This window comes from Pseudophryne corroboree (assembly GCF_028390025.1).
Source record: "Pseudophryne corroboree isolate aPseCor3 chromosome 3 unlocalized genomic scaffold, aPseCor3.hap2 SUPER_3_unloc_57, whole genome shotgun sequence".
Classification (NCBI taxonomy): Eukaryota; Metazoa; Chordata; class Amphibia; order Anura; family Myobatrachidae; genus Pseudophryne; species Pseudophryne corroboree.
Window position 1 is genome coordinate 837993 of NW_026967549.1, and position 25293 is coordinate 863285.

The 25293-nt window shown below is 47.9% G+C and overlaps 1 protein-coding gene and 1 pseudogene across 1 annotated transcript in view; both read right to left on the minus strand.

The window, feature by feature from the left end:
- Positions 1–19768, minus strand: part of LOC134984472 (gastrula zinc finger protein XlCGF57.1-like) — a 37027-nt gene extending 17259 nt beyond the window's left edge. The window contains exon 1 of the mRNA XM_063950043.1: positions 19733–19768. The gene's annotated coding sequence lies outside the window, so the exon portion shown is untranslated. The remainder of the gene's footprint in view (positions 1–19732) is intronic.
- Positions 19769–21068: 1300 nt separating this feature from the next.
- On the minus strand, positions 21069–21187 carry LOC134984478 (5S ribosomal RNA; annotated as a pseudogene).
- Between the last annotated feature and the right edge of the window lie 4106 nt (positions 21188–25293).

Below are 25293 nucleotides of genomic sequence, written 5' to 3' on the forward strand. Positions count from 1 at the left end.
ACACCAGCATCCTCTAGGACGTAAGAGAAACACGGTTTTCCAAGTTATAAACTTAACATGCACGTTTTGCAAGGGTTCAAAACTTGACTGAAAAAACATACAAAACTAGATTCAAGTCCCATGGAGCTGTAGGTGGAATGAATGGAGGTTGAACTCTAAGGACACCTTGCAGGAAATTGTGAACTGTTGGCAAAAGTGCCAAACGCCTTTGAAAGAAAACTGACAAGGCAGAGACCTGCACCGTTAGTGTCGCTAAACGCAGTCCTCCATCTAACCACGTCTGTAAAAGAGCAAAAGATTCGGAAACATCCTAGCTTCACACCAACCTATATAAGCTAGCCAAATCCTGTGATAATGAGCTGCTGAAACTGGCTTTCTAGCACGTAATATGGTTGGTATAACCAACTGTGGAATGCTCTCTCGTCTTGAGAGTGGTCTCAACAGCCACCCCGTAAAACGCAGCCACGCTAAATTGGGGTAAAGGAATGACCCCTGCTGTAGTAGGTCTGGACATAGCAGAATCAGCTGGAGGAAAATCCTGACTACTGAGATAATCTACTTTCCAGTTGTGCAGTCCTGGAATGAAGACCGCCAACAATATCACGTGGTGATGTTCGGCCCAATTGAGGATTTGAGCAACTTCTCGCATGGCCATGCGACTTTGAGTCCCTCCTTGTTTGTTGATGTATGCGACTTCTGTTGCGTTGTCCGACTGAACCTGAACAGTCTGAAACAGGAGCAAGTGAACTGCCTGACGCAGAGCGTTGTAAATTGCCCTGAGTTCCAGGACACTGATTGACAGTAATCTTTCTCGGTCTGAACATAGACCCTGAAAATGACAATGTTGGACCACTGCTCCCCAACCTTTGAGACTTGCGTCCGTCATCAGAATTATCCAATTCCAGACTCCGAACCTTTTTCCCGCAGTGAGATTGTGTATGTGGAGCCACAAGAGTATTGACACTCTGGCCCTGGAGACAAGTGCACCATCTGATGAATTTGTAGATGAGAGCCGGATCACTATGTGAGAAGATCCAGCTGAAAGGGACCTGAGTGAAATCTTCCGAACTGGAGTGTTTTGAAAGATGCCCCCATCTGTCTTACCAGTCCAAATGCACAAATGCCCCGAGACTGTCCGTGGTTTGAGCACTAGCAGTACTAGATGACGAATAGCATGTACTTTCTGTTGTGGCAGGTAAATGCGTTGATCCACCGCAATCAGAATCATTCATAAAATGTAATTCTTTGACACGTGACACGACTTGATTTATTATTTTTTTTAAAGTTGACAATCCATCCGTACTGAACTAGTACACTGTACAACAGAAAGACATGTTTATGAAGTATTTGTTGTGACAAATACTCTATTCCTCGTTTTGACTCTACCTCGGCCTGTCAAGAACGAAACCACAGCGGCTGTCGGGCCGCAAGCCAAGAATAAACTTGTCCGACATCCAACGAAGCCGTAACTAAATACTCAACCAATTCACAAATGTGATCGGTAAGAAATATAAGCTGGTCTGAGGAAAAACCCTATTGTAGGCCTAACCTGAGCTGTTTCACCCTTGCAACTACAGCTTTGTTTACCCAAACTCCAACTCAAACAGGTGTAAGCATCACCCCTGTTGCTGTATACATGGACTTTAGCATGGCCTCCAGCTTACTCTCCGAGGGGTCTTTAAGCATAGCTGCACCTGGGACTGGAATAGTTAATTTTAGTGAAAGTTTAGAAACTGAAGACTCCACCGATGGTGATTTAGTTGTCATAGCCTGTGGGAAAAGATATTTAGACAGAAATCGTGTTGTCCCAGAAAAGTGTTTAACTGGATTTAGCCATGCTTCTATGAAATGCTTATTAAGAGATATGAATAAGAAAAACACACAGTCGCTCATAGTCTGCTAGCAATAAAACCTCATATGTTCAGTGCAACCTAGCAGCTGGCGTACCGCTCTAATGAGATCATCATAGGTCGGGCTATTAGTGACCTCACTATCTGACCCCTGACCCAATGCTGAGATATCAGATGTGGCATTGAATCCTCAGAATGTAATTATGAGACAAACGATGACCATTCTTAGAAATTGAACTATACATGGACTTTGTAACCCAGCAAAGTTCTAGAAACATCCTGAGCCCACACTGGCTGCTCACACGGTATTATCCGTGAATCAGACTTAGCCGCCTCATGGTCTTTTAGTGCAGCGGACAACTCTGACTACAAATCAGGCATTCTCACAGTTATCACAGACAAGCTGCTGTTTCTCATATTGTCATGCAGACAGACAGACAATAATACAGTGAGACAACGTCCGCACAACTCAGTGAAAATAACTGTAGCGTCTATAATACCACGTGCACCACACTGTGTCATAGAGGAAATCTATGATGGTCACTGTGCCACCTACTAAACACCCCTGCCCCCTCCAGTGGCCGTGTGTTGTAGGACTGACATATTGCTGTAGGAAGAAGCAGGAAGTAGGTGCGTCCCAGCATGTGCATCTGACTATAACCTATGTACCCCCAAAAGCACTAATAACCTAGGCTTAATAGCCTGTTCTGTCCCTTATAGCCCTGGCCACCATCCCTTATATTTAGAGGAACCGCTGAACTAGGGACCGCCATGACCTCCCCCAATGCTTAAAGCAGTGAGCCGCACCTAGCTTCTTCCACCCATACCCCCTCGCATTGTATACCAAGCACCGGATCTGAGTGATGCTGCCCTGCAGCAGCAGCAGATACCCACCGTGGTCTGTGCGCTGGTGGAAGCTGGAGAGCGGGGTAGATGTGTGATGGGCGTCCAGCGGTGGCAGTGTGATCTGTCCGCTGTTGGGAGTCGCGCTGCTGTGAGCCACTTCTCTGGAGTGGCGAGATGTAGCCTGACAGGTGCCCAACGGCAGCATTATTTGACTACTGCTGGGAGCCGCTTCCCAGTTGTCTAGAAGGGCAGATTGTAGAGGGCAGCGGCAGCGCTGTTTGGAGCTGCGCTGCTATGTGCCGGGGAGCAGGCGGGTGTGGAGCGACACAGGCGCCCAGTGGCAGTATGTGTCTGACCGCTGGTGTGAGCCAGGAAGAGGGGGAGATTGAGCCAGTAAAGCTATACCTTAGTAAGCAGCTCGTGCAAAACACGTTCCCCGCACATGGAGGGGCGGCAGCAGGAGCTGACTACCCCAATATCACAGCAACAAGCTGGCCCAATGGAGCGGCAGCAGCATAAGCTGACCGCCCGCTCCTTACCTCAGTGTAATGGGGAGGCTCCGACGGGGCTTCTCTCTAAGCTCCGTCCAGTTCCTGCAGCCATGGCTGAATCAGCTAACGCTGATGAAGGTCTATAGCGGGTCTTCTCTGTCTAAGCACCAACAAGCCTTCGCTGCACAACAGCAGCACACACTCCCAGACTCAAGCTTCTTAATAAGCTGGGGAGGGAGTGTGATTGATACAAGAAAAAATATTTAGAAAAAGTAAAAGTAAACCCTGGAATGACTCCCGGTTGTGACCTTCCCCGGTGAAGGCAAAAAAAAAACCCACTGAGGCATCTTGGAAGTATGGAGGGGGGGAAGAGGGTTACACATTTAAATATTTAAATGTGCCTATACCTGCTATCGCAACGTCCATATCCCAAGAGTACTCCAGAGCCCCCTAGTGGATGAAAAATAAATAAGTGATGTCACTGTGACGCTCCCAGATCCCCTGACCTCCCCAGTCATGTCCCTGTATTACTATAGATATAAGTAATGTCACTGTGACGCTCCCAGATCCTCTCACCTCCCCAGTCATGTCCCTGTATTATTACTATAGATATTAGTGATGTCACTGTGACACTCCCAGATCCTCTCACCTCCTCAGTCATGTCCCTGTATTATTACTATAGATATAAGTGACGTCACTGTAACACTCCCAGATCCCCTCACCTCCACAGTCATGTCCCTGTATTATTACTATAGATATTAGTGATGTCACTGTGACACTCCCAGATCCCCTCACCTCCCCAGTCATGTCCCTGTACTATTACTATAGATATTAGTGATGTCACTGTGACACTCCCAGATCCCCTCCCCCCCCCCCTCCCCCAGTCATGTCCCTGTATTATTATTATAGATATTAGTGATGTCACTGTGACACTACCAGATCCCCTCACTTTCCCAGTCATGTCCCTGTATTATTAATATAGATATGTAATGTAACTGTAACACTCCCAGACCCCCTCACCCCCCAGTCATGTCCCATTATTATTATAGATATAAGTGGTGTCACTGTGACGCTACCAGATCCCCTCTCCTCTCCAGTCACGTCCCTGTATTTTTAGTAGAGATATAAGTGATGTCCCTGTGACGCTCCCAGATCCCCCTCACCCCCAGTTATGTCCCTGTATTATTACTAGAGATATAAGTGATGTCACTGTGACATTCTCAGATGCCCTCACCTTCCCAGTCATGTCCCTGTATTATTACTATATCTATAACTGATGTCACTGTCACATTCCCAAACCCCCTCACCTCCCAAGTCATGTCCCTGTATAAGGTATGTCACTATGATGCTCCCAGATCCCCTAAACTCCCCAGTCAAATCCATGTATTATTACTAGAGATATAAATTATGCTACTGTGACACTCTGAGATCCCCTCACCTCCCCAGTCATGTCCCTTAGTATTCAAGATAGGCTGTTTTAGCTGGGTGCCACGCCCTGCCCGATTTTTTAAGGGCAAAATCCGTCCTGCCCTTTCTGCGGCATACTGATAAAACTTCCGTCCGCTTCCTGCCCTCTCAGCATGTAAAGATGCCTTGCGCGTGCGCACGGCATCCATTCATGCTAGTGGAGAGAGCTTGGGGAAAGCCCAGCACATCGTAGGTGCTGGGAACGTCTCCAACAGTGACGCTGCCGGCCGCCCACATCCCCTGCAGTAACGTCTGTGGGCTGCACCACCCATTTAAATTATGTTTTATGGCCACGAACCCTATTTTACATGCCAACGAACCTTTTCGGATGCGCACGTGACTTTGCCGTGCGCGCACACATATGCCACCGCAGTCCAGGGCCCTGCCTAACACTATTTCTGGAGTGAACACTATCCCTGTATTATTACTACAGATAAGTTATGTAACTGTGACTCTCCCAGATCCCCTCACCTCCCCAGTCATGTCCATGTATTACTAAAAAAGATATAAGTGATGTCACTGTGACTGTCCCAGATAAACTCACCTCCCCAGTCATGTCCCTGTATTATTACTATAGATATAAGTGATGTCACTGTGATGCTCCCAGATCCCCTCACCTCCCCTGTCATGTCCCTGTATTATTACTGTAGATATAAGTGAAATCACTGTGTCATTCCAACGTCCCCTCACCTCCCCATTCATGTCCCTGTATTATTACTATAGATATAAGTGATTTCACTGTGATGCTCCCAAATCCCCTCACCTCCCCTGTCATGTCCCTGTATTATTACTGTAGATATAAGTGAAATCACTGTGTCATTCCAACGTCCCCTCACCTCCCCATTCATGTCCCTGTATTATTACTGTAGATATAAGTGAAATCACTGTGTCATTCCAACGTCCCCTCACCTCCCCATTCATGTCCCTGTATTATTACTATAGATATAAGTGATTTCACTGTGAAACTCCCAGATCCCCTCACCTCCCCAGTCATGTCCCTGTATTATTACTATAGATATAAGTGATGTAACTGTGATGCTCCCAGGCCCCATCATCTCCCCAGTCATGTCCCTGTATTATTACTATAGATATAAGTGATGTCACTGTGATATCACCACCACTACCAATGTATAATAATAATAATAATACCAGGACACCACAAGCTGCTGTCCCTGTATAATAATAACCATACACAAAAACCTGCTCCCCCTGTATTATACTAATAACAACAACTGGAAACCCCATTCTACTCTTCCTTTAAAATAATAATAAAATGACACCACAGGCTGCTCCATCTGCAAAATAATAATAATAATAGGACACAACAGGCCGCTCCCTTCTGTATAATAATAATAATAATGATGACAAAACACCACAGGCTGCTGCCTCTGTATAATAATAAGTGGACACGACTAGCTACTCCTTCTTTATAATATTAATAATAGGACAACAAAGGCTGCTCCTCCTGTATTATAATAATAATAACAATAATAACTGCACACCACAGGCTGCTCCCCCTGTATAATAATAATAATAATAATAATAATAATAATGCTTCCCCTGTATAATAATAACAACAGGACACCACAGGCTGCTCCTCCTGTATAATAACAGGACAGCACATGCTGTTCTCCCTGTATAATAATAATAATAATAATAATAGGACACCACAGGCCGCTCCCTCCGTATAATAATAATAAGATTTTACTCACCGGTGAATCTATTTCTCGTAGTCCGTAGTGGATGCTGGGAACTCCGAAAGGACCATGGGGAATAGCGGCTCCGCAGGAGACTGGGCACAACTAAAGAAAGCTTTAGGTCACCTGGTGTGCACTGGCTCCTCCCACTATGACCCTCCTCCAAGCCTCAGTTAGGACACTGTGCCCGGACGAGCTGACATAATAAGGAAGGATTTTGAATCCCGGGTAAGACTCATACCAGTCACACCAATCACACCGTATAACTCGTGATACTATACCCAGTTTACAGTATGAAAAATCAACTGAGCCTCTCAACAGATGGCTCACAACAATAACCCTTTAGTTAGGCAATAACTATATATAAGTATTGCAGACAATCCGCACTTGGGACGGGCGCCCAGCATCCACTACGGACTACGAGAAATAGATTTACCGGTGAGTAAAATCTTATTTTCTCTGACGTCCTAGTGGATGCTGGGAACTCCGAAAGGACCATGGGGATTATACCAAAGCTCCCAAACGGGCGGTAGAGTGCGGATGACTCTGCAGCACCGAATGAGAGAACTCAAGGTCCTCCTCAGCCAGGGTATCAAATTTGTAGAATTTTGCAAACGTGTTTGCCCCTGACCAAGTAGCAGCTCGGCAAAGTTGTAAAGCCGAGACCCCTCGGGCAGCCGCCCAAGATGAGCCCACCTTCCTTGTGGAATGGGCTTTTACTGATTTAGGATGCGGCAGTCCAGCCGCAGAATGCGCCTGCTGAATCGTGTTACAGATCCAACGAGCAATAGTCTGCTTAGAAGCAGGAGCACCCAGTTTGTTGGGTGCATACAGGATAAATAGCGAGTCAGTTTTCCTGACTCTATCCGTCCTGGAAACATAAATTTTCAGGGCCCTGACTACGTCCAGTAACTTGGACTCCACCAAGTCCCTAGTAGCCGCAGGCACCACAATAGGTTGGTTCAAGTGAAAAGCTGATACCACCTTAGGGAGAAACTGGGGACGAGTCCTCAATTCTGCCCTATCCAAATGGAAAATCAGATAAGGGCTTTTACACGACAAAGCCGCCAATTCTGACACACGCCAGGCCGAAGCCAAGGCCAATAACATGACCACTTTCCACGTGAGATATTTTAGATCCACGATTTTAAGTGGCTCAAACCAATGAGATTTTAAGAAACTCAACACCACGTTGAGATCCCAAGGTGCCACTGGAGGCACAAACGGGGGCTGAATATGCAGCACTCCCTTCACAAACGTCTGAACTTCAGGCAGTGAAGCTAGTTCTTTCTGGAAGAAAATCGACAGAGCCGAGATCTGTACCTTAATGGAGCCTAATTTCAGGCCCATAGTCACTCCTGCTTGTAGGAAGTGCAGAAATCGACCTAGTTGAAATTCCTCTGTTGGGGCTTTTTTTGCCTCACACCAAGCAACATATTTCCGCCATATGCGGTGATAATGCTTTGCAGTTACATCTTTCCTGGCTTGAATCAGCGTAGGAATGACTTCCCCCGGAATGCCCTTTTCCTTTAGGATCCGGCGTTCAACCGCCATGCCGTCAAAACGTAGCAGCGGTAAGTCTTGGAACAGACAGGGCCCCTGCTGTCGCAGGTCCTGTCTGAGCGGCAGAGGCCATGGGTCCTCTGATATAATTTCTTGAAGTTCTGGGTACCAAGCTCTTCTTGGCCAATCCGGAACCACGAGTATCGTTCTTACTCCTCGCCTTCTTATTATTCTCAGTACCTTTGGTATGAGAGGCAGAGGGGGGAACACATAAACCGACTGGTACACCCACGGTGTTACCAGAGCGTCCACAGCTATCGCCTGAGGGTCCCTTGACCTGGCGCAATATCTTTTATAGCTTTTTGTTGAGGCGGGACGCCATCATGTCCACCTGTGGCCTTTCCCAATGGTGTACAATCCTTTGGAAGACTTCTGGATGAAGTCCCCACTCTCCCGGGTGGAGGTCGTGTCTGCTGAGAAGATCTGCTTCCCAGTTGTCCACTCCGGGAATGAACACTGCTGACAGTGCTAACACATGATTTTCCGCCCATCAGAGAATCCTTGTGGCTTCTGCCATCGCCATCCTGCTTCTTGTGCCGCCCTGTTGGTATACATGGGCGACTGCCGTGATGTTGTCTGATTGGATCAGTACCGGCTGGTTTTGAAGCAGAGGCCTTCCCTGACTCAGGGCATTGTAAATGGCCCTCAGTTCCAGAATATTTATGTGTAGGGAAGTCACCTGACTTGACCAAAGTCCCTGGAAGTTTCTTCCCTGTGTGACTGCCCCCCAGCCTCAAAGGCTGGCATCCATGGTCACTAGGACCTAGTCCTGTATGCCGAACCTGCGGCCCTCTTGAAGATGGGCACTCTGCAGCCACCACAGTAGAGATACCCTGGTCCTTGGGGACAGGGTTATCAGCCGATGCATCTGAAGATGTGATCCGGACCACTTGTCCAACAGGTCCCACTGAAAAGTTCTTGCATGGAACCTGCCGAATGGGATTGCTTCGTAGGAAGCTACCATTTTTCCTAGGACTCGCGTGCACTGATGCACCGATACCTGTTTTGGCTTCAGGAGGTCTCTGACTAGAGATGACAGCTCCTTGGCTTTCTCCTCCGGGAGAAACACTTATTTCTGGTCTGTGTCCAGAACCATCCCCAGGAACAGCAGACGTGTCGAAGGAACCAGCTGTGACTTTTGACTGTTTAGAATCCAACCGTGCTGTTGTAGCACTTCCAAAATAGTGCTACCCCGACTAACAACTGCTCCTTGGACCTCGCCCTTATAAGGAGATTGTCCAAGTACGGGATAATTAAAACTCCCTTTTTTCGAAGGAGTATCATCATTTCGGCCATTACCTTGGTAAACACCCTCGGTGCCATGTACAGTCCAAACGGCAGTGTCTGGACTTGGTAATGGCAATCCTGTTGTTATGCACACCAGTGCCTGCAGGAAAGTACTGGTGTCAGGACTGTTATGCACTCCAGTGCCTGCAGGAATGTACTGGTGTTTGAACTGTTATGCAAAACAAATGGACTCACAGACAGACTAGGGAATATGACATAACGTACACAGAAGGTGGTAGGGTAACAAAATACACACAAAGTGAACAGAGAAGCCCAGAGGCTAAGGAACTGGGTATCTCCCTTGTATTAGAACTGCTCAGATGGGAAAAGCAAGATGTTGTGTTTTAATACGTAGAGAACCCGAAATGCTGTTGCTAAGGGCAACAGCAAAACCCTAAAGGGTTACCAACGGGTGTGGCAGTAAACTCCTTGGTCAGAGATGGAATGATAGACACAAGGAGAGTCTCCACAATCCTAATTCTCACTTGCAGTGCACAGGTTCAGCTTACTGCCACTAAACTGACCGCTGACACCTAGCACAGTAAGACAGGATTAGACAGGCAAGTCTTAGAATACAGCCGCAAACTTGCTAAGTTCACAGAGTAGTAACAGAACCCCAGCAAGCTAAACGACTGACTCCAGTCTTACTGCTAGGTCTGGATTGGCAGAGTGTAATACCAAATCCCCAGGCCTATTTGCAGTAAGCAACAAACAAATACAAAGCTACACAGTACTGGCTAACTTTCAGAAACTGACTAACCAACAAAGATTCAGCAGCATCTGCTTACCCTGAAAAGAGGCCTTATAAAGCAGGTGCTGTCCACGCCCCACTCAGACCTCACAGACTGAGCACAAAAACCAGCACCGGATCCCCTGCCATGCACAGAGCCTATAACCACTGCACAGCAAAAGACCCGAACCGGAGTATCAGCTGCGCTCAGGTTACTCCGCTAGCACTTGTCTCCCGGTTGCCATGACGACGTGGCAGCACAGGGCAGGAGACCCTAACAGTACCCCCCCTCTGACGAGGGGTCAAAGAACCCCTACCACCGGGTTTATCGGGGAACTGCGAGAAGAAAGGGCGTATCAGTCTGGGGGCATGAAGATCACAACTGCGCACCCACGACCGCTCCTCCGGGCCATACCCCTTCCAGTGCACCAAAAATGACAGCCGACCCCGAACCACCTTGGAGTCAAGAATCCTTTCAACAACAAACTCCCTCTGGCCACGTATCAGAAGAGGGGAAGGTCTTCCACTGGAAGAAGGATTACTAATCGCCCGTTTTAAAAGGGAACAATGAAATGTTTTATTGATACCCAAAGAACGGGGCAGATCTAACTGAAATGCCACCGGATTGATAACCCTGGTGATCTTATAAGGGCCGATGAACCGGGGGCCTAACTTATGAGATGGCTGTCTCAACTTCAAATTCTTGGTAGACAACCAGACGAAGTCTCCTAATTTGAAGCTGCAGGGTCTTTTCCGCTTATCAAAAACCCTTTTGGTCACTAATGACACAGACACAAGGGCTTTCTTCACTTTCCGCCAAATACCTCTAAGGACCGAAACCACAGAGGAACCACCAGGCGTGGAGTCCAGGGGGTCAAAAGAATTGGCCTTAGGATGATGCCCATACACACAAAGGAAGGGAGAGATCCCTGTAGCAGAGTGAGCCGCGTTGTTATAGGCAAACTCCGCCATGGACAGATGAGCAACCCAGTCAGTCTGACACTTGGAGACATAACACCTGAGGAACTGCTCCAAGGACTGGTTCACCCTTTCAGTCTGCCCATTAGACTGCGGATGGTAGCCCGACGACAAGCTGACAGAAATCTGGAGATCGGAACAAAATGCCCTCCAGAATTTGGCCACAAACTGGGATCCGCGGTCAGAGACCACATCAAGTGGCAACCCGTGGAGACGCACAACATGCAGCATAAATAATTAAGACAGGCGTCTGGCCGATGGCAGCCCAACCAGTGGAACGAAGTGCGCCATCTTCGAAAACCTGTCAACGACAACCCAGATGGCTGTCATCCCCGAGGATTTGGGCAAGTCCACCACAAAATCCATTGAAATGTGGGTCCATGGCTTAGATGGGATAGAGAGTGGATGTAATGGGCCAACAGGAACCCCTCTAGGAGTCTTATTTCGGGCACAGATGTCACATGCTCGAACCCACTGATCCACATCCTTAGCCACCGAGGGCCACCACACCGCCCTAGATAGCAACTCCCGAGTTCTGGCAATACCCGGGTGACCTGCAGACTTCTTGGCATGGAATTCCAGGAACACTCGCTGTCTTAACCTAGGAGGCACAAACAAAAGACCTACCGGAAGGTCTGGAGGAGCCTGCTCCTGTGCTCTAAGGACTAATGATAAGAGGTCCTGGGTAATGCCCACTTTAATACATGATGGGGAAACAATGGGCAACAGCTCCTCGGTGGTCTCCTGGATTGGAGCAAAACTCCGCGAGAGCGCATCAGCCTTGATGTTTTTTGACCCAGGGCGATATGTTATCAAAAAATTAAAGCGAGCAGAAAACAAAGCCCATCGTGCCTGCCTGGCATTGAGACGCTTCGCTGACTCTAAATATGCCAGATTCTTATGGTCAGTGAGAATTGAGACCACAAACTTAGCCCCCTCAAGCCAGTGTCTCCACTCCTCGAGTGCATCCTTAATAGCCAACAATTCCCGGTTACCCACGTCATAATTCATCTCGGCAGGCGAAAATTTACGGGAAAAGTAAGCACAGGGATGAAGGCGATTATCAGACACTCCCATCTGAGAAAGCACTGCCCCAATACCCATCTCAGAGGCATCCACCTCCACCACAAAAGGACGCTCTGGATCTGGGTGTCGCAGCACCTTGGCCGAAACAAATGCCCTTTTGAGACGGGCAAAAGCCGCTTTAGCCTCACAAGACCAGTGAGCAACATCCGCCCCTTTCTTAGTGAGTGCCACTAAGGGCGCCACTATAGACGAAAATCCAGCGATAAATCGTCTATAAAAATTCGCAAAGCCCAGGAAACGCTGAAGCGCCTTCAAACTAGTGGGCTGCACCCAATCCAGGACTGCCTGTACCTTGGAACCCTCCATTTGGAAACCTTCTGGGGAGATAATATATCCTAGAAATGCGATTTGCTGAACTTCAAATTCGCACTTCTCCAGCTTCGCCCCAAGCCGGTGGTCTCTGAGTTTCTGGAGGACTAAGCGTACATGCTTCCGATGTTCCTCCAGGGAATGGGAGAAGATTAGGATGTCATCTAAGTATACAACTAAGAATCTATCCAAATATTCCCTGAGCACATCATTCATGAAATCCTGGAAGACTGCCGGGGCATTACAGAGCCCAAAAGGCATCACCAAATATTCATAATGCCCTGAGTGGGTATTAAAGGCAGTCTTCCATTCATCCCCCTCTCTTATTCGGATTAGATTGTACGCACCGCGTAGGTCAATCTTAGAAAAAATGGTGGCAGTACGAAGCTGGTCAAACAAGACCGAAATGAGAGGCAGTGGGTATGAGTTTTTAATCGTGATACGGTTCAATTCCCTGAAGTCGATGCAGGGTCGCAACGAACCGTCCTTTTTGCCCACGAAGAAGAACCCCGACCCAACTGGAGACTGTGAAGGTCTGATAAATCCCTTAGCCAAGTTCTCCTGAATGTACTCTGCCATAGCCTGAGTCTCAGGACGTGACAGGGAGTACAACCTGCTCTTGGGAAGCTTAGCATTTGGCAACAAATCAATGGCACAGTCATAGGGGCGATGGGGAGGTAGTACCTCTGCAACTTTTTTGGAGAACACGTCCGCAAAATCTGCATAACACCCTGGCAAACTTAGCTGCGAGAACCTGACTGGAAGGCTCAAGCAACTCCTGAAACAATCAGTACCCCAACTAAGAATCTCCCCAGAGACCCAGTCAAATTGAGGATTGTGGGCCCTTAACCAGGGTAACCCCAACACCAATGGGGCAAAAGTACAGACAGTCACATAAAAGGACAATTTTTCAGAGTGTGTGGCTCCAATAAACAAAGAAATCTGGCTAGTGCAAGAGGTAATTTTACCTTGGGATAATGGTTCCCCGTTTAACCCACAAATCTCAATTTCCGATGCCAAGGGTACTAAGGGAACAGAGTGTTTCAGGGCGAATTGGCGGTCCATAAAAACCCCGTCGGCCCCACTGTCCACAAAGGCCTCAGTCTTGACAGTTTGACCGAGGATCTTCAAGGTCACCGGAATGATAAAAGTCTTCTTGGGAAATTCTGACTTCTGGCCTGACAGGATATTTCCCATCACCCTCAGGCCCTGAAGTTTTCCGGCTTTTCTGGGCATGATACTACCACATGACCTTTACTCCCACAGTACAAACACAACCCCCGCTGTCTCCTCCGCGTCTTCTCACGCGAGGAGAGGCGGGTAGCCCCAATCTGCATAGGCTCCTCAGAAAATTCCTCAGAGTCTGAGGTTCCCTTGGGAAGGAAGGAAATCTCAGTCTCCCTTTCAAGCCTACGCTCTCTCAGCCGTCTATCCACCCGGATGGATAACTGCATGAGCTGATCCAAGCTATCAGGCAAGGGATATTGTACCAGTTGGTCCTTTATCTGGTTAGAAAGACCTCTTTGGTACTGGTGTCTCAGGGCTGGGTCATTCCACTGGGTATCATGGGCCAACCTCCGAAACTCTGTACAGTAAACCTCAACTGGCCTTCGCCCTTGCTTAAGGATCGAAATCTGAGCCTCGGCTGAGGCCGTCTTGTCAGGGTCATCATACAACATGCCCAGTGCCGTAAAAAAAGCATCAACACTTTTAAGTGACGGACAGTCAGGCTGCAACCCATATGCCCAGACCTGTGGGTCTCCTTGTAGCAAGGAAATCACTATGCCCACCTGCTGAATCTCCGACCCAGAAGACTGAGGCCTAAGCCGGAAGTATAGCTTGCAGCTCTCCTTGAAACAAAAGAACTGCGAGCGATCTCCAGAAAAACGATCCGGGAGATTTACTTTCGGCTCCTTAACCCCTGCAGGTGCTGCTGCTGCGGGAGCTCCGCCAGCAGCCTGGGAGGTGTGCATTTTAATGGACAAATCATTAAATTGTCGAGTCAGGACCTGCACCTGATCGACCACCTGTTGCAACGTATTTTGAGGGGTATGCTCCATATTCCCACAAAATTTCAACAGGAGTATTAGGCTGCTGAATATGTTATGCACACCAGTGCCTGCAGGAAAGTACTGGTGTCAGGACTGTTATGCACTCCAGTGCCTGCAGGAATGTACTGGTGTTTGAACTGTTATGCAAAACAAATGGACTCACAGACAGACTAGGGAATATGACATAACGTACACAGAAGGTGGTAGGGTAACAAAATACACACAAAGTGAACAGAGAAGCCCAGAGGCTAAGGAACTGGGTATCTCCCTTGTATTAGAACTGCTCAGATGGGAAAAGCAAGATGTTGTGTTTTAATACGTAGAGAACCCGAAATGCTGTTGCTAAGGGCAACAGCAAAACCCTAAAGGGTTACCAACGGGTGTGGCAGTAAACTCCTTGGTCAGAGATGGAATGATAGACACAAGGAGAGTCTCCACAATCCTAATTCTCACTTGCAGTGCACAGGTTCAGCTTACTGCCACTAAACTGACCCCTGACACCTAGCACAGTGAGACAGGATTAGACAGGCAAGTCTTAGAATACAGCCGCAAACTTGCTAAGTTCACAGAGTAGTAACAGAACCCCAGCAAGCTAAACGACTGACTCCAGTCTTACTGCTAGGTCTGGATTGGCAGAGTGTAATACCAAATCCCCAGGCCTATTTGCAGTAAGCAACAAACAAATACAAAGCTACACAGTACTGGCTAACTTTCAGAAACTGACTAACCAACAAAGATTCAGCAGCATCTGCTTACCCTGAAAAGAGGCCTTATAAAGCAGGTGCTGTCCACGCCCCACTCAGACCTCACAGACTGTGAGCACAAAAACCAGCACCGGATCCCCTGCCATGCACAGAGCCTATAACCACTGCACAGCAAAAGACCCGAACCGGAGTATCAGCTGTGCTCAGGTTACTCCTCTAGCACTTGTCTCCCGGTTGCCATGACGACGTGGCAGCACAGGGCAGGAGACCCTAACACCTGTACCACAAATCTGAGGTACTCCTGGCGAGGATGGTAAATGGGGACATGCAGGTAAGCATCCTTGATGTCCCGGGATACCATGTAATCCCCTCGTCCAGGCTTCCAATAACCGCCTTGAGCAATTCCATCTTGAACTTGAATTATTATTTTTTTATGTATGTGTTCAAGGATTTTAAATATAAAATGAGTCACACCGAACCATGCGGTTTCGGTACCCCAAACCGTGTGGAATAGTAACCCCGTCCTTGTTGAAGTAGAGGCACCTTGCTGGGAATACAGCTTATTAATTGCCTCTAGCACAGCCTCCCTGCCTGAGGGAGTTGTCGGCAAGGCATATTTGAGGAAACGGCGGGGGGGAGACATCTCGAATTCCAGCTTGTACCCCTGAAATACTACTTGAAAGAAACAGGGATCCACCTGTGAGCGAGCTCACTAATTGCTGACATTTTTGAGACGGCCCTACACCGTACCTGGCTACACCTGTGGAGCCCCCGCGTCATGCTGTGGACTCAGAGGAAGCGGGAGAAGAATTTTGATTCTGGGAACAGGCTGACTGGTGCAGCTTTTTCCCTCTTCCCTTGTCTCTGTACAGAAAGGAAGCGCCTTTGACCCGCTTGCTTTTCTGAAGCCAAAAGGACTGTACCTGATAATACAGTGCTTTCTTAGTCTGTGAGGAAACCTGAGGTAAAAATATTTCTTCCCAGCTGTTGCTGTGGATACGAGGTCCCAGAGACCATCCCCAAATAATTCCTCACCCTTATAAGGCAGAATCTCTATGCGCCTTTTAAGTCAGCATCACCTGTCCAGTGACAGGTCTCTAATACCCTCCTGACAGAATGGACATTACATTCATTTTGGATGCCAGCCGGCAAAATATCCCTCTGTGCATCCCTCATATATAAGACGACGTCTTTAATATGTTCTCATGTTAGCAAACTAGTATGCTTGACAGGGTCACCGACCACGCTGCAGCAGCACGATCTGCAGGTCTCAGTCTAGTACCTGAGTGTGTAAATACAGACTTCAGGATAGCCTCCTGCTTTTTATCAACAGGTACCTTCAAAGTGGCCGTTCCTAAAACGGCAGTGCCACCTTTTTTGACAACCGTGTGAGCGCCTTATCCACCCTAGGGGATATCTCCCAGCGTAACTTATCCTCTGGCGGGAAAGGGTACGCCATCAGTAACTTTTTAGAAATTACCAGTTTCTTAACGGGGGAACCCACGCTTTTCACACACTTCATTCATTCATCTGATGGGGGAACAAAACACTGCCTGCTTTTTCTCCCCAAACATAAAACCCATTTTTAGAGGTACTTGGGTTAATGTCAGAAATGTATAACACATTTTTTATTGCCGGGATCAAGTCACGGATGTTCCTAGTGGATTGTGTATATGTCTCAACCTTGTCGATACTGGAGTCAGACTCCGTGTCGACATCTGTGTCTGCCATCTGAGAGAGCGGGCATTTTTGAGCCCCTGATGGCCTTTGAGACGCCTGGGCAGGCGCGGGCTGAGAAGCCGGCTGTCCCACAGCTGTTACGTCATCCACCCTTTTATGTAAGGAGTTGACACTGTCGGTTAATACCTTTCACCTATCCATCCACTCTGGTGTCGGCCCCACAGGGGGTGACATCACATTTATCGGCCTCTGCTCCGTCACCATATAAGCCTCCTCATCAAATATGTCGACACAGCCGTACCGACACACCGCACACACACAGGGAATGCTCTGACTGAGGACAGGACCCCACAAAGCCCTTTGGGAAGACAGAGAGAGAGTATGCCAGCACACACCAGAGCGCTATATAATGTGAGGATTAACAATATAACTGAGTGAATTTTCCCCAATAGCTGCTTGTATATATAATATTGCGCCTAAATTTAGTGCCCCCCCTCTATTTTTAACCCTTCGAGCCTGAAAACTACAGGGGAGAGCCTGGGGAGCTTTCTTCCAGGTGCACTGTGAAGAGAAAATGGCGCCAGTGTGCTGAGGGAGATAGCTCCGCCCCTTTTTCGCGGACTTTTCTCCCGCTTTTTTATGGATTCTGGCAGGGGTATTTATCACATATATAGCCTCTGGGGCTATATATTGTGATTGTTTTGCCAGCCAAGGTGTTTTTATTGCTTCTCAGGGCGCCCCCCCCCAGCGCCCTGCACCCTCAGTGACCGGAGTGTGAAGTGTGTATGAGGAGCAATGGCGCACAGCTGCAGTGCTGTGCGCTACCTTGGTGAAGACTGATGTCTTCTGCCGCCGATTTTCCGGACCTCTTCTTGCTTCTGGCTCTGTAAGGGGGACGGCGGCGCGGCTCCGGGACCGAACACCAAGGACGGGCCTGCGGTCGATCCCTCTGGAGCTAATGGTGTCCAGTAGCCAAGAAGCCCAAGCTAGCTGCAAGCAGGCAGGTTCACTTCTTCTCCCCTTAGTCCCTCGCTGCAGTGAGCCTGTTGCCAGCAGGTCTCACTGAAAATAAAAAACCTAATTCTATACTTTCTTTCTAGAAGCTCAGGAGAGCCCCTAGTGTGCATCCAACCTCGGCCGGGCACAAAATCTAACTGAGGCTTGGAGGAGGGTCATAGTGGGAGGAGCCAGTGCACACCAGGTGACCTAAAGCTTTCTTTAGTTGTGCCCAGTCTCCTGCGGAGCCGCTATTCCCCATGGTCCTTTCGGAGTTCCCAGCATCCACTAGGACGTCAGAGAAAACAGGATACCACAGGCTGCTCCTCCTGTATAATAATAATAATAATAACAGGACACCATAGGCTCCTCCTCCTGTAGAGTAGGATGTCACAGGCTGCTCCTCCTGTCTATTATGACAACACAGAATGCTACCCCTGTATATTATTGCAACACAGGCTGCTCCTCCTGTATACTATGACAAGACAAAATGTTATCCCTGTATATTATGACAACACAGGCCGCTACCCCTGTATACTATGACAGCACAGGATGCTACCCCTGTATATTATGACAATACAGGCCGCTCCCCCTGTACAGCACAATGCCACAGGACACAACACCGGTAATGTCCCGTATATAGAATTACGGTAACGGTGGTATCTGTGCCACCTGTAATACGGTAACGGCGGGGTCTGCGCCACCTGTATTACGGTAACGGCGGGGTCTGCGCCACCTGTATTACGGTAACGGCGGGGTCTGCGCCACCTGTATTACGGTAATGGCGGGGTCTGAGACAAATATATTACTGAAACGGCGGGGTCTGCGCCACCTGTATTACGGTAACGGCGGGGTCTGCGCCACCTGTGTTACGGTAACGGCGGGGTCTGCGCCACCTGTGTTACGGTAACAGTGTGGTCTTGTACCACTTGTATTACGGTAACGGCTGGGTCTTGTGCCACCTGTATTACGGTAACGGCGGGGTCTGCGCCATCTGTATTATGGTAACGGCGAGGTCTGTGCCACCTGTAATACTGTAATGGCGGGATCTGCGCCACCTGTATTACGGTAACGACGGGGTCTGCGCCACTTGTATTACGGTAACGGCGGGGTCTTGCGTCACCTGTATTACGGTAACGACAGGGTCTGGGCCTCCTGTATTACAGTAACGACGGGGTCTGCGCCACCTGTATTACGGTAAAGACGGGGTCTGCGCCACCTGTATTACGGAAACGGCGGATTCTGCGCCACCTGTATTACGGTACCGGCGGGGTCTACGCCACCTGTATTACGGTAATGGCACAGTCTGCGCCACCTGTATTACGGTAACGGCACGGTCTGCGCCACCTTCATCACGGGAACGGTGTGGTCTTCGCAACCTGTATTACGGCAGCGGCGGGGTCTGCGTCACCTGTATTACTGTAACGGCGAGCTCTGCACCACCTGTATTACGGTAAAAGCGGGTTCTGCGCCTCCTGTATTACGGTAACGGCGGGGTCTGAGCCACCTGTATTACAGTAACGGTGGGGTCTGCACCTCCTGTATTACGGTAACGGCGGGGTCTGTGCCACCTGTATTACGGTAACAGCAGGGTCTGTGCCACTTGTATTACGGTAACGGCGGGGTCTGCGCCACCTGTATTATGGTAACGGTGGGGTCTGCGCCTCCTGTATTACGGTAACGGCGGGGTTTGTGCCACCTGTATTACGGGAACTGCTGGGTCAGCGCCACATGTATTACGGTAACGCCGGGGTTTGCGCCACCTGTACCACGGTAACGGCGGGGTCTCCGCCACATGTATTACGGTAACAGCGGGGTCTGCGCCACATGTATTACGGTAACGGCAGGGTCTGCGCCACCTGTATTACAGTAATAGGACACTAGAGTGTCAGCCACCTGTACAGGGATAATGCAGCACCAGAGGCTGCTCCCCCTGTAGTACAGAACCTGACACCAGAGCTGCTCAGCCTATAGAATAATAATAATAATATCATTACCTGCTGCCAGACACAGCAATGGCTGCTCTCTGCTCCTGCTGCCTTGTGGGAATGATAGAAGGAAGGCGGAGCTCAGACCAGGGGAAAATGGCCGCCGCTCCTGACGTCACTACACGGCCAGGGAACCTATTGCTGCTGCTGGACTGGTCTACAAGAAAATGGCCGCCGGCCTCCTACACTGAGGACATGTATGGTAAGAAGGCTTACAGAGGTGGGGCTGTGGGTGGTGTGGAGGAGGGGAGGGGCTAGTAACCAGGTAGCAGCCGTTGCCAATCATACACTACTTTCGGCCTGTGCGTTCCACCTTACTTCCGGACTGTGCGTTCCACATACAGGAAGTGAGTTTTCATCGACTGCTGCAGCCTCCCAGTGTCCGTGGAGATCAGGTAATGGCGTCTTACTATACAGGGGGAGCAGCCTGTGGTGACCTGATATTATTAATATACAGGGGGAGCAGCCTGTGGTGCCCTGTTATTATTAATATACAGGGGGAGCAGCCTGTGGTGACCTGTTATTAATATTATACAGGAGGAGTAGCCTGTGGTGTATTGATGTTATTATTATGCAGGGTGAGCAGCCTGTGGTGTCATGTTGTTGTTGTTATTATTATTATTATTATTATTATTATACAGGGGGTGTAGCCTGTGGTTTCCTGTTATTAATATTATACAGGAGGAGCAGCCTGTGGTGTCCTATTATTATTATTATACAGGGGGAGCAGCCTGTGGTGTCCTGTTATTATTTTACCAGGCCAGCAGCCTGTGGTGTACAGTTGTTGTTGTTGTTATTATACAGGGGGAGCAGCCTGTAGTGTCCAGTTGTTGTTGTTGTTGTTGTTATTATTATAATACAGGGGGAGCAGCCTGTGGTGTCCTGTTATTATTGTTATACAGGGGGAGTAGCCTGTGGTGTCCTGTTATTATGAAACAACAAAGTATGGTCCTTCAAAGAGAACAAAGGACCAAAAAAAAAGCAACTATAAGCCTTTTCCTGGGCACACTTGAAAACTTGAAATTTTTTTGGGGAAATTATGAAATTATTAAGACATAACTTTTATTAATGTATACTTTAAGAGAAGACGAGAGCTGGCATCAATAATTAAAGAACATGAGTGTACACGTGTACTAATGTACCTGTTATGGGCAGAATAATGATTTAAGTGATCGAAAATAAATAAAACCTCATTCACAAAGATAAATCATACAGATCCTCTATGATCGGATTTTTATATGAGTGATGTCACTACCTCGAGTCCGATATAATCTGATAAATGCTGTAACCTGTGACCAGGTTAATGCACTGGGCCCCAAAGTGTTTTAACTGCTGGAGAGTAAAATACCTACGGTGCCTAGTATTCCCTGGTGGTTCCCCATCCAGGTACTGACCAGGCCCTGCAGTGCTTGGGTTCCAAGATCAGACGAGTTTGGGCATACTCAGTGCGGTCTGACCGTAGGTAAGTCTGTCTCCTAGGCGCACCGTTGACCGATTGTATTGGGACCCAGAATGACAATCACAGAATAAATACCAGGTTATATTTGTACAATAAGTTGATACAATAAATTGCTAGATTTTTGCTGAGGGATCTAGTCAGTGGTGATTTGAGGCAGTAATAATGACTGTGGGGTCTTGGGGTTAGGATTCCCAAACTCAAACTCCATTGCAGTTATGCTCTCAAATAGCCTGAGCAACAGGAGGGCTTTGTGGTGCCCACAATAATCAAAACAATAAAAAAAAAAGTGTCTACAGTACAATTAATTCTCTGATATTGGTTTTAGTATAGTAATTACAGTTGCAGCCTCTTTCTCACCCCTTACCCAGTAATCATGCACCAAAAAAGAGATGTTATGCACAAAAAATATAAGAGTCTAAATACATTACATAACAGGAGATAATCAGCTTTCACCTGTTACCCGGGGAAGCATATGGTGGACCTTATGGGAGAACACGGGGGAGCTGTGGTTTGGGCAAGGAGAACCCGTTTCCTTACCCAACCTGTTCAGGAGACCCTCAGACTGGTGGACAGTGCAGGAATCGAGGAGTGAGGCGGCGGCGGCCGCGGTCCATGCGACCGGAAGTTCGGGAACTGGAAGTGACGCACGTTGCGCTCCGAGAGCTTGATCACATGATCGCCTGCTCTCGGAGTTCCCCACTGCCAGTATTTATGTAAGGGTGCAGCCTATCACTTAGTGGGAGAGGTAGGGAAAGCATCTAAGTTTGCTACATCACCTGAGGTTGAGAATAGATTTCAACAAGTTAGAACTAATTGATTAAGCAGTATATCATTAAGAGTATAATTAAATTGTTATCCAGCTAAACTGATTAAGTTTGGAGAACAGAAAATGAGGATAGTAAATCCTATATTGAATATTAATATATATGAAATAAGAATAAAAAATACAACTTAAAAGGGGAAAAAATTAATAAAATAAAAAAGGGGGAAATATGAGATAAAAAAAATTGTTTTTGTATGGTGAGTATAAAGTGAAAAGTATCAATTACAGGGGATTGCAGGTTATGAATACATGTCAGATTAGGTGTCATTTATTAGGAGCAAGATATGGTTATATTAAATCCGGAGGAATTGTAGGTGTGATGTACCTACAGGGGGGGTTTTGGGAAAAAGGGGGTGGGGGGAAAGAAAGGGAAAGGTGGGGGGGAAAGGGGGTTGTTAGGGGGGAGAAAAGGAGGAGGGGAAAAAGGAAAAAAGATAGATAATAAAAATGAATTACCAAAATGGATAATTAGGGGATTCTGAAAAAGTGTGTGTGTGGGGGGGGGGGGGGGGGGGGGGAAGTTAGATATGTAGGATGGGTAAGAGATAAAGACCTGGATCTAGTACAGTGAGCAAACCGGAAATTACAACTTTTTGTACGGAAATTATTATTAACAAAAAATTTTACAGAGAGAACAGGAACATCTGAATCCCCCTCTGACTTGGAAAATCTATCGTCACAAGAAAGGCTAGCTCTGGCCACATTGGAGGAACTTGCTGACCCTAATGAATCAATTCCCACTACACAACAAACGAGACCCTGCCACAACTGAGGGTTTAGGATGACAGGAGGAAGCCTCAGTTGTAGGGGCTGAGATGAAATTAAACTTGGGAGGTTTAATCAGACCCCTAGACATGTAAGTGCAGAATAATTACCCGAAGGTGTGACCATGACAACCAAGTTAAAATTCAAAATAAAAGTTTATTAACAGACTCCGTGTAATAACAAGCAGCATTCAAGGTTTAGTAATTGACAGTGGCAGATAACACAGTTCCTGGAATACATAACCATAGAAGGTATCTCAGAGCTCTGGTAGGTTAGAACAGATGTTAAAGTCCTTTGATGGAAAAACCTTACCAGGCCTGGTTGTAGTAGTGGAGATAGCCGAGGAACATGCCAGTAGTTGTAACAGGTGAATCTGGTTACTTGAGTAAGCTGCTGTATCAGCTGGATGGAACCAGCCAGGTGGTAAAACACGGAGTGGATGCTGAATGGAATCAGCCAGGTAATGAAACACAGAGTGGATGTTGAATGGAATCAGCCAGGTACTAAAGTCACGGAGTGGATGCTGGATGGAACCAGCCAGGTGATGAAACACAGAGTGGATGATGTGAGATGCTAGGGAGCGTAGAAACAGAATAGCTGATAGATGATTACCGGTGGTAGTGGATACTGCTGGTAAGATAGGATCCGCTGGATCAGCACCGGTGTTTTGTAGAAGCTGGAATCAGTTGAAAGCTGGCTGCTGGAAGCAGATAGTAGATAGCTGGAAACTGGACAGCCACGGAGGACTGCAGAGTCAGGCTGCACCGCAGGATGGAAAGCAGGTGCGGGTCTCTTTGTGGATGCTGGAGACAGGAACTGGAACCTGGAGAAACAAGCCACAGGATAGAGAGACTGGAACAAGGTATGACATTTAAAGCACTGACCTCTATCTGGCCCAGACACAGGATACTTATACCTGCTGCTATGCAGGCATTGGCTGGGCAATTATGCAGATTCCAGAGACGGTGGATTGGAGGAATTGGAGCATGTGATCAAATCCAACATGGCTGCGCCCATGCTGGAACCTGGAGGGAAAACCTGGTTTGGAATGAAATGTACAAACATAGTGATAATGGCGGCGCCGGCCGCGGAGGACAGGAGACGCCATATAACAGTTACATGCTGAGACACTTGGAGGGCAGCAGAGGCTGCGGCAGGCATGATACACTATACTGAGAACCTGCAGCAATAACACAGGAACGGCGTCGGAGGCCGCGGAGGACGGGAGACGCCATGTTGGATTCAAACATGGCGCCACTGTGGTAGTGTCTCAGAATGACAGGAGGGATGTGCATAGTGTTGACACAGATGAGATCCGGACTTGGAACGCTGGGCCAGTCTCAGAAGACACCTAAACGGCAGGTAATGGCGTCCAGATACCCGGATCGTGACAGACCCTTGCTGAAGAAAAAATCAATCTTTTTTCCCAAGGATTCCTTATGCCCAGAGGGTAAAGTTTTCCCGAACTTGGTTACTCGGTATCTGGACAGATTATATCTGAATAAGAAATACCGTCACCCTGCAGATAATCTGACACCGAATGAACGGAGGACGCTCCAGGAGATCAAAACCTGGACCGACGTAGTTCTGAAACCGTCGGATAAAGGAGGAAATGTTGTGATCTGGCCAACAGAATTATATCTCAAACAAGCCAAGAAACACCTGGACGACCAATCATGCTACCAGAAGAGTATTTTTGACCCTACAGAAAGGTACACTAAACTCTATATGAATATCATAAACAGGGCATATCACGAAGGCACTATAACCAAGTCAGAGCAGGACTATCTAACGGTAGATAATCCTCGAGTACCTACATTTTACCTTTTACCAAAGGTCCACAAGGATCTTCGGGACCCCCCTGGTCGGCCCATAGTCTCAGGAAACGGCGGCCTACTAGAAAGAGCCTGCACATTTTTGGACACACATCTTAGGGACTACGTTTTGGAACTCCCATCATATACCAGTGATACAGCTGATGTCCTCAGAAAGATCAGTGATATACATTTGGAAGAAACACATCTCCTCATGAGCCTTGATGTTGAGGCGTTATATACAAGCATCAAACATGACCTTGGCATCCAAGCGGTAGAATACTTTCTGAGAATGTGGGGAATGGATGATTTTCACCAATTTCTCTAACGTCCTAAGTGGATGCTGGGGACTCCGTCAGGACCATGGGGAATAGCGGCTCCGCAGGAGACAGGGCACAAAAAGTAAGCTTTTAGGATCACATGGTGTGTACTGGCTCCTCCCCCTATGACCCTCCTCCAAGCCTCAGTTAGGTTTTTGTGCCCGTCCGAGCAGGGTGCAATCTAGGTGGCTCTCCTAAAGAGCTGCTTAGAAAAAGTTTTTTAGGTTTTTTATTTTCAGTGAGTCCTGCTGGCAACAGGCTCACTGCATCGAGGGACTTAGGGGAGAGAATTTCAACTCACCTGCGTGCAGGATGGATTGGATTCTTAGGCTACTGGACACCATTAGCTCCAGAGGGAGTCGGAACACAGGTCTCACCCTGGGGTTCGT